The following is an 8,031-nucleotide window of genomic DNA, read 5'->3' as shown; positions in this document are numbered from 1 at the left end:
AATGAATAGGTGATGAATGTGGGGTGCCAGCTAAAGGTTGTTTTATGAGCAGGAAAAGGATGATGATCTAGAGAATGGCAGGATGGAGTACCTGCCTCTGGAAGAAGCTGCTCACTGCCTCAGAGAGGTGCCAGGGTGGTTGGTATTATCAAGGCAAAGTCAGGTTTCAGTTAGAAGAATTGGTGTGAAGGGCTTAAGGATTTCCAGAGGTTGAAAAACACGGAAAGAGAAAATGCAAAAAAACACTGGGAGACTGCAGCAGCAGGACAGGATCGAGGTAGCTGCAGAGAGTTACCTGGAAATAAGGATGCAGGAAAGGATACATGTCTGCTTTACAAAGCACCTCAGCAGCCAGAGACTCATTCGTCCTTAGGACAACCCTGGGACAGAGATAGGTATTATATTGCCAGCCTTTGGAATGAGGGATGCTTTCCAGATAAGATGATCGCGGCTCAGAAAGCCTGTTCAGCCGCTGTTCCTCTAGTGACAAGGAACACTCTACTTTTGGAAGTAGCACTTCCTTTATAAAAAGCGAGTAGAAAAGAAGGTGTGGGCCCCCTTGAGGGGAAAGCTCTATCAATGACAGACATTTTGGGTAATTCATGGAATTGCAGAGCCAGACGCGTCTGTCAGATCTTTTCATCTATAAAACGAAGGGGGAAGATGATCTTTCTTTCCCCTTACCTAATAGCTTGTGAAATCATCTAGGGAACCACCTTCCAATTTTACAGAATAAAAAACGGGGCCTGAGGATGTGTCTTCCTCAAAGTAATACAAGAAATTAGCGAAAAGACAGGCCCAGAACCGACCCCTCCCGGGTCTACTGGGCCTCCCGCCGCTCCCCAACCCTCCCTGACAGATAAGACCAGCGGGAGGCTGCAGGCCGGGTAGACTAGCTGAAAGCACCCTGGGGTTCAAGGCGGCTTCCCGGCCGCAGGGAGAGGAACGCCCCGAGGGGAGGGGAAGAGTTAGGGCCTCCTTTCCCACACTTCGTTAGGACGCGGGCCGGGGCGGGACCGCTGCAGCCCTCCCTCCCGTGCGCGGCCGGCAGAGGGCGCGGGGCTCCTCCTCGCTCCACAGCCCGGCGGGCGGGGAACCGGCTGCCCCGGGCGCGCCGTCGGACCTCGCGGGCCGCGGGTCGCCGCGGCCGGGCCGGGCAGAGGGCGCAGGGGCAGCGCGGCGGGCGGGGCGGCGGGAAGCGGGCGGGGCGGGGCGGGGCGGGGCCCGGAGGGGGCGGGGCCGCAGGCGGGGGGGCGGTGGCGGCGGCGGCCAAGGAGGAGGAGGAGAACATGGCGGCTGCGGAGAGCGGCTGAAATGCCTGTTCTTCAGGCCAGGCGAGCGGGAGTCTGACGCGATTCGCCGAGCCCTTCCCCCAGACGGCTGGACCGCGGCCTCGAACGCCTGGGCCACCCTGTTCCCTGCTGCTCCCTCGAGTGGAGCCTGCGCCGGCTCCGTTTTGCATCCCCCTGCGGGGGTACCCCTGAGCCGGAGGAGGGGGCCGGAGAGCCGCGGCGGCGGCGGCGGGCTCCCAGCCCGGGCAGCGGCGGAGGCCGCGGCGGCGCCGCCACGGTCGCAGGCGAGTGCGGCGCCCGTCAGCGCGGCCCAGAGGCGGCGGCGGCAGGTGAGTGGCGGGCGGCGGGCGCCGAGCCTCCCGGTGGGTGCAGCTGTCACGAGCCGCGCGGCCGCCGAGGCCCTAGGGGGCGGGAGCAGCTGGCGCCCCTCCGCCCCCCGCTCTCCTTTCTCTCCACTCCGCTCCCCCTCCCACTTTCCCCGAGTTCTCCCTCGGCCTCGCGCGGCTGGAGGGGGCGGAGGTCGCAGCTGTCACGGGCACCAGCTGGGGGCTGCGCCGCGGAGGGAAACTGCTGCAGCAGCGACTTCGCTGCCCCCTTTCCCAGTTGCCCTAGTTAGCGCGGCCAGGGCGAGCATCCGCGGAGGGTGCGCGAGGCTGGCTGCCGCCGGCCGGGCGTGGGGAGCGGCGCCCCGAGTCCGCCGGCGCTCCCCGCCGCCGCCGCCCCCGAGAGGGGGAGCCGGAAGTCGGCGCGGGCGCCCCTCGGCCCCGGCGAGCGCGGTGACCTTGGCAAGCCGGGTAACCTCTCCGAGTCTCGCTTGCCGGGACTGCGAAATGGGGATGACCGTGGCGAGCCTTTCCGTAAGTGCAGCCTTCGACGGCGCTTCTATTTACCCCGGCGCGCTTGCTTTTTCCTCCTCCTGACGAGGGATTTCAGAGGCAGAAATGGGATGGATAAGTGAGCTTTTCTTGTTGTGTCTAGGGTTTGGTCCCCACCGTAGGATTCTGCTGAAAGGGCGTAAGAAGGGGAGCAAACATGTTGACTGGACGCCTGAAGGGTGGGAAGGGTTAATGGTCGGCGGCAGAACCCGAGCTGTTCTCTGGTCGCTTGGAAGAAACCGGACCCCAGGGTCCCTAGTCCTTACTACCCTACCCAGCTATGGGTGTTTTCTGTGTTTTTGTTTTTGAAGCAGTCCCTCCCATGGACTAGACACTGCCTCGGTTGACGATGTTAGAGGGAGACGGAGGGTTTGACAATAGAGCCTGTGTGTGTGACAAGGACAGTCCATGGTGCTGTGGCTGCAGAGTTTGGTGGGGAGGAAAACTTTAGGCTGGAGGATCTTTTCGCCTTTCAGGCTTGGCTCTCGTCGTTCACGGTACAGGCGTTGAGAAGGCAGGTGCCCTTGTGGAGACGGTGACAGGCTTTTTTTCTTTTGAGACGGTGAATTTTTAATGTCGAGGATGATGGTGGTGAGTGAAGGGTTCTTGAGTGAGTTGCAGTCCCAGCACCCTGTGTTGATGCCAAGAGTAATCTCTGTGGCGATGATTTGTGAGGGCTGAGGCTTACACTTCAGTGATTAAGAAATCTTCAAGTGTCTGTACGACATTGCTGCGGTGAAGCGTAGGTTATGCTGTACTGCTTAAGGGGTGGATTTCAAGGGTTAAATTTGTTTGAGGTTTGTCTTCGATTCTGGAATTGGTTGGAGGTTAGTCTCAAAAAAAAAAAAAAAGTTGGCCAAAGGGGCCTCTCAGCTTGTTTCACAGAAGCCGTGATGTAGTAGGAAGGGGGTCAGATTTCTTCATGTTGAAAATAATGTGAAAAGAAAGTATTTGCTTAGGTCTTTTGGCTCTTGAACTAGAAATAGTTTTGGGTTAAAGGTAGTAGTGGGGTTTGATTCAGCCTAATAAATGGGCAGTCCTTGAACTATTTGTCATAAACTAGATAAACTGAAAGTGTTTCTTTTTTCTCTCCTGTATTTTATGGAAGGGTCTAATTTGGTTTTGTGAGCTAGCGTTGGAAATGGTTTCCCTCTGTTTCTTATGATGATTTTATGCTTTGGTAACGGTAGATCAAAAAGGGGGCCTGAATTGGGAATATATACTTTGGAGATTGCTGCTTATAGGAATAGGAGTTTGGTTTGATATTTGTAGATATTCTACACTGTTTATTTCATGTATTTAACTTACATTGAAGTTTGATTTTTAAGGTGCAAAACGTGAATTTTACATAGTTTATGGTTAATCTCTTCCTTATTTCTTTCTGAGAAAATCTGTAGGATTGTGTCTTTTAAATTGCTTTTTGTGTGGTTTAAGCCAAGTTAGTACTTTAGATCTGCATTTTTGGGTAAGTGGTTTTATTGAAAAAAAGTTCTTGATGGAACTAATGGTGATTGTTCCACTTGAACTGGGATTATATAGACAATGCATTTTCCTCCTTCTTTCTGCCAGCATTTGTTTTTCTTTCTCCTTCAATTCCAGGGTTTCATTTCTAGAAATCTGGGCTGGAAACAGAAGCAGCAGTTTGAATAATCCCAAGAACTTGCTTATGCCAGGAAGCTGTAAGGGTAGCAAGAAGTGGGTGTGGTATAAAGATACTGCCACTGCTTAAGACAATTTAACTGTTGGGAGTCTAGGGTCAAACTTTAATTTTTGTTGAATTTCCTGTTTTCTAAGTATGTGTTCATCTTTTGGTGGGCAGAGGATTGGTTGCTGTGGTGCCGACTGGTGTATATTGTGAAAGCGCTGGCAAAATTTCATGCTTTTACTCTATAGGGACGGGCGGTAAAGAAGCCTAAATAATTTAAAGGTGGTGTTCCCAGGATGGAAAGTTCTCTGCAGGTACTCTTGATCCTGCTAATCTAGGGATTGGTCTTCACCAGGACTAAATGTTGAGTACATGATGAGGGTGATATAGAGGTGCTGGAAGGTGGAGTGGGGAAGAAAGGATATTGGACATTCTTTGAAAAGCTTTTCTCTGTTGGACTGTATATCAGAATGATTTATAATTGTTTTTAAAGGACATCTCTCTTGTCATCAATTTCACCTACCTTCTTCTAGAGAAATATTACCTTTGTTCCTTAATTCAGTTTGTCTTTATTGCCCTATCTCTCATGGGCTCCACGTTGTTTGAATATGTTCCCTGTCTTTTGAAGTTGGTTAGTCTTAAACCATATAGCCTAAAATAGCTTTCATTTTAGGGCAGGTGTGGGAGGTCAACACAAGCACCAAGTAGAACCCTCTAAGTCAGGGCGTGAGGGGCTTCTCCAGGATGCTCCTTATTGTCTTGGAAGTGGTTTTTACTTTCTATGTACGATAATCACTGTCAGTGGAGGACCATGGACTACTTTCCTAGGAGAGATCTGAAAACAGGAGGTGGGCTCCTTTTTACTTTACCTGCATAGATCGGGTGCAGAAGAGTGTGGGATTAGGTGAAATATATGTATTTCAGGAGTTGAATGACAGCATTGTATCCAGTCTGAGCTGCAGAGCCATACAGATTTCTCTCCGCCTTGTACAACTTGCCTATGAGTTGAACAGACCAGATTGTAAGAAAGGACTTCTTCATTGCTTCTCTCCCAGGTTAAGCAGTAGCTTAGCTCTAGGTCATTTTGGTCACTAAGGATGGATCTTGTGGTCTCTGACCTTGTGGGGGTGAGGTCTAGTTGATTCAAGCCTTTCCTTCTCCCTTCTTTGTATTTTAGTTAGACTTTGTGCCTCTCTCAAGGGCCACAGGTCATAAAATGGCCTAGTGGCAACTGTGTACCATTCTTGGTTGCTTAGTTTAAGGAGGAGGTGTGGGTTTTTGGTTTTTTGAGCTTTTTTTGGGGGGGGGGGGTCTTTTTAGGGCCACATTGCAGCATATGGAAATTCCCAGGCCAGGGGTCTAATCAGAACTGCAGCTGCCTGCCTACACCACAGCCACAGCAATGCCAGATCCCTAACCCCCTGAGCAAGACCAAGGAAGGCCAGGGCTCGAACCTGCATCCTCATGGATACTAGTCGGGTTTGTTACCACTGAGCCACAATGGGAACTCCGGGTTCTTTCCTTTAGTTTAATTCTGTGGGTGCACAGTATTTGGATTAACATATAAATGACTATTTTATATTTCTGCAAGATACATGGTTGAATAAGAAGAATTATTACAAAACACTGACACCAACATTTAAGTCCAGTTCTAGAACGGCAAGTAGAGTGGGTTGTATCCATGCTTCCTCCTCCATTCCCCCATCTGCAACACAGTATTTTTGAGGCTCCTTGAAATGACAGGCTTTTAGAAAAGCTTAGTATAGTTATCATATTTTGAAGATAAATAGCTTATGCCAAGATTGAAGCTATAGTCACCAGAGGAGTTGTAGAAGACTTCAGATTAATCAGGCTAGTCACCTTCATCTTAGATATATTCTGATCTAATCTCTTCCCATGGATATGTTTCCTTGTGGAGGGTGGGAAGGTTTGGCTTTACTGAGAAGTCTTGGCACTGACCTTTGGGAACAGACAAACCAGACCTGTAACAATAGGTGCAAGCTCAGAGGTGAAATACACCTATTGACCGGACCAGAATTCTAGTAACACTAGATTATTTAGGGTTTCCAGAGTAATACTTCATTCCTGTTATCTGGCTTGTAATTTTGAGGCAATTTTTAAGCTTCTTTCAAGAATGGATATTTAACTTCAGACAGGGGATGGTGTCCAGGCTCTTATACTTAGTGATATAACCTTGGACTAGTTATTTAACCATACTGAACTTCAGATTTTCATGCTTAAAGTTGGAATAGTGTATTTAACCTCATATTGCTGTCATCTTTAATGTATTAAATAACAAGATATGTCTAGCATAATGATTGGCACGTACTAAGATTTTAATATTTTCTACATTTCCATAACCTAAACACATCACTGTCTAATCCATCACCAAATTATCTGATTCTTTTCTTTGCAGTTTCTTGTATTCCTCCTTTATTTCTGCCTCCGCAATATTGTCCTCCTCTCATTTTGCATGTGAACTCCGTGGGCCTGAGTTTCTTTATCATTAATTGAGCATATTGGTCTGAATCCACATTTCTTCTTGAGCTGAAATTCTATGATTTGTATGTTTATAGCTGTTTGCCTGCATGTGTTTGCTTCTCTAATCCATCCTCCATATAAATGCTGAAAAAATTCTTTTCTAAAAAAAATTTTTTTGGCTGCATCCTTGGCATGTGGAAGTTCATGGGCCAGGAATTAAACCTGCACTGTAGCATCAACTGGAGCCACTGAAGTAACAATGCCAGAGTCTTTTTTTTTTTTTTAATTTTAATTTAATTTAATTTTTTTATTACTCAAATGAATTTGTCACATCTGTAATTATATAATGATAATAGCAATCCAGTTTCACAGGATTTCCATCCCACAGCCCAAGCACATCCCCCCACCCCCCACATTGTCTCCTTTGGAGACCTTAAGGTTTTTTTTTTGGAGACCTATAAGTTTTTCAATGTCTGTGAGTCAGTATCTGTTCTGCAAAGAAGTTCAGACTGTCCTTTTTTCAGATTCTACATGTCAGTGAAAGCATTTGATGTTGGTGTCTCATGTATGGCTGACTTCACTTAGCATGATAATTTCTAGGTCCATCCATGTTGCTAAAAATGCTGGTGTTTATTCCTTTTAATGGCTGAATAATAGTCCACTGTGTATATGTACCACATCTTCTTGATCCACTCCTCTGTCGATGGACATTTAGGTTGTTTCCATGTCTTGGTTATTGTAAATAGTGCTGCAGTGAACATTGGAGTACATGTGTCTTTGCAAGTCGTGGTTTTCTCTGAATAGATGTCCAGGAGTACCAATGCCAGATTCTTAACCGGCTGCACCACAGGGAACTCCTCTAAAATATTTTTTGATGTTATTGTTTTTAGTGAACACTCTCTGGACAGATTTATCAAATGTAAATTATTTAAACTGATTCTGTGTTTCTCATTCCAGAGAATTTGCTGCAGGAATGCTTTGTAAACTATAAAGTGCTACATAAGTGAAGAAAGTATTATAATCACCTGTAGATAATCTTTCTTTAATTTCATGTTTCATTTTAAAATCTTAATTGTATTTCCTTCCTTGTCTTTTATTTTTTTATTTTTATTTTTTATTTTTTGCTTTTTAGGGCTGCACCCTTGGCATATGGAGGTTTCCAGGCTAGGGGCTGAATCAGAGCTACAGCTGCTGGCCTACAACATAGCCACAGCAACACTGGATCTGAGCTGCATCTGCAACTTAAAGCACAGCTCATGGCAATGCTGGATTCTTAACCCACTGAGCAAGGCCAGGGATCAAACTTGCCACCTCATGGTTACTAGTTGGATTTGTTTCTGCTGCGCCACTATGGGAACTCCTCTCTTGACTTTTAAAAACAGTTGAAGCTGGTATGTTCTCTCAAAAGCTTGATTTTTATCACTCTTTTAGCATCAGTTGCTCAGTTTGTTCTGTGTAATAAATTTTTCTTCCTATCCTCCTTTTTCTTCTGTTTCTCTTTTTAGTATGTTGAATTGGCTTTCCTAATTAGATTAGAAAATCTTTGAGGTGGCATGAACGACAGCATTTAGAACAGAGGGTTCTTAGTGGTAATTTGGCACAACCTCGTTAATATTATAGATGAGAAGACTAAGCCGAAGCAAATATAGTAATTTTCATAGGTCACATAGTTGGTGTCTTTACTTGGGCAACAACCCAGGTATTTGGCTCTCAGTCTTCTTAATGAGAGTTACTCTTT

At 47.0% G+C, this 8,031-nt stretch overlaps 1 protein-coding gene across 21 annotated transcripts in view; it reads left to right on the top strand.

The window, feature by feature from the left end:
* The first annotated feature begins 1,276 nt into the window (after window positions 1-1,276).
* The window catches only part of NCOA1 (nuclear receptor coactivator 1), a 253,860-nt gene continuing 247,105 nt past the window's right edge, over window positions 1,277-8,031 (top strand). For 10 of the 21 annotated variants that reach the window (XM_085015948.1, XM_021085908.2, XM_085015955.1 and 7 more), the window contains exon 1: window positions 1,277-1,621. The gene's annotated coding sequence lies outside the window, so the exon portion shown is untranslated. Of the gene's footprint in view, window positions 1,622-1,772; window positions 2,150-8,031 lie in introns of those variants that run through there. The other 11 variants (XM_085015958.1, XM_021085905.2, XM_021085900.2 and 8 more) reach the window with 3 other exon arrangements.

This window comes from Sus scrofa, chromosome 3 (assembly GCF_054392235.1).
Source record: "Sus scrofa isolate SSC_HxYL_T2T_F1_AM1 chromosome 3, Sscrofa_HxYL_maternal_Yorkshire_Landrace_v2.0, whole genome shotgun sequence".
Lineage (NCBI taxonomy): Eukaryota > Metazoa > Chordata > Mammalia > Artiodactyla > Suidae > Sus > Sus scrofa.
Note: the sequence above shows the minus strand (reverse complement) of the source record. Positions and strands in the feature narration are given on the sequence as shown.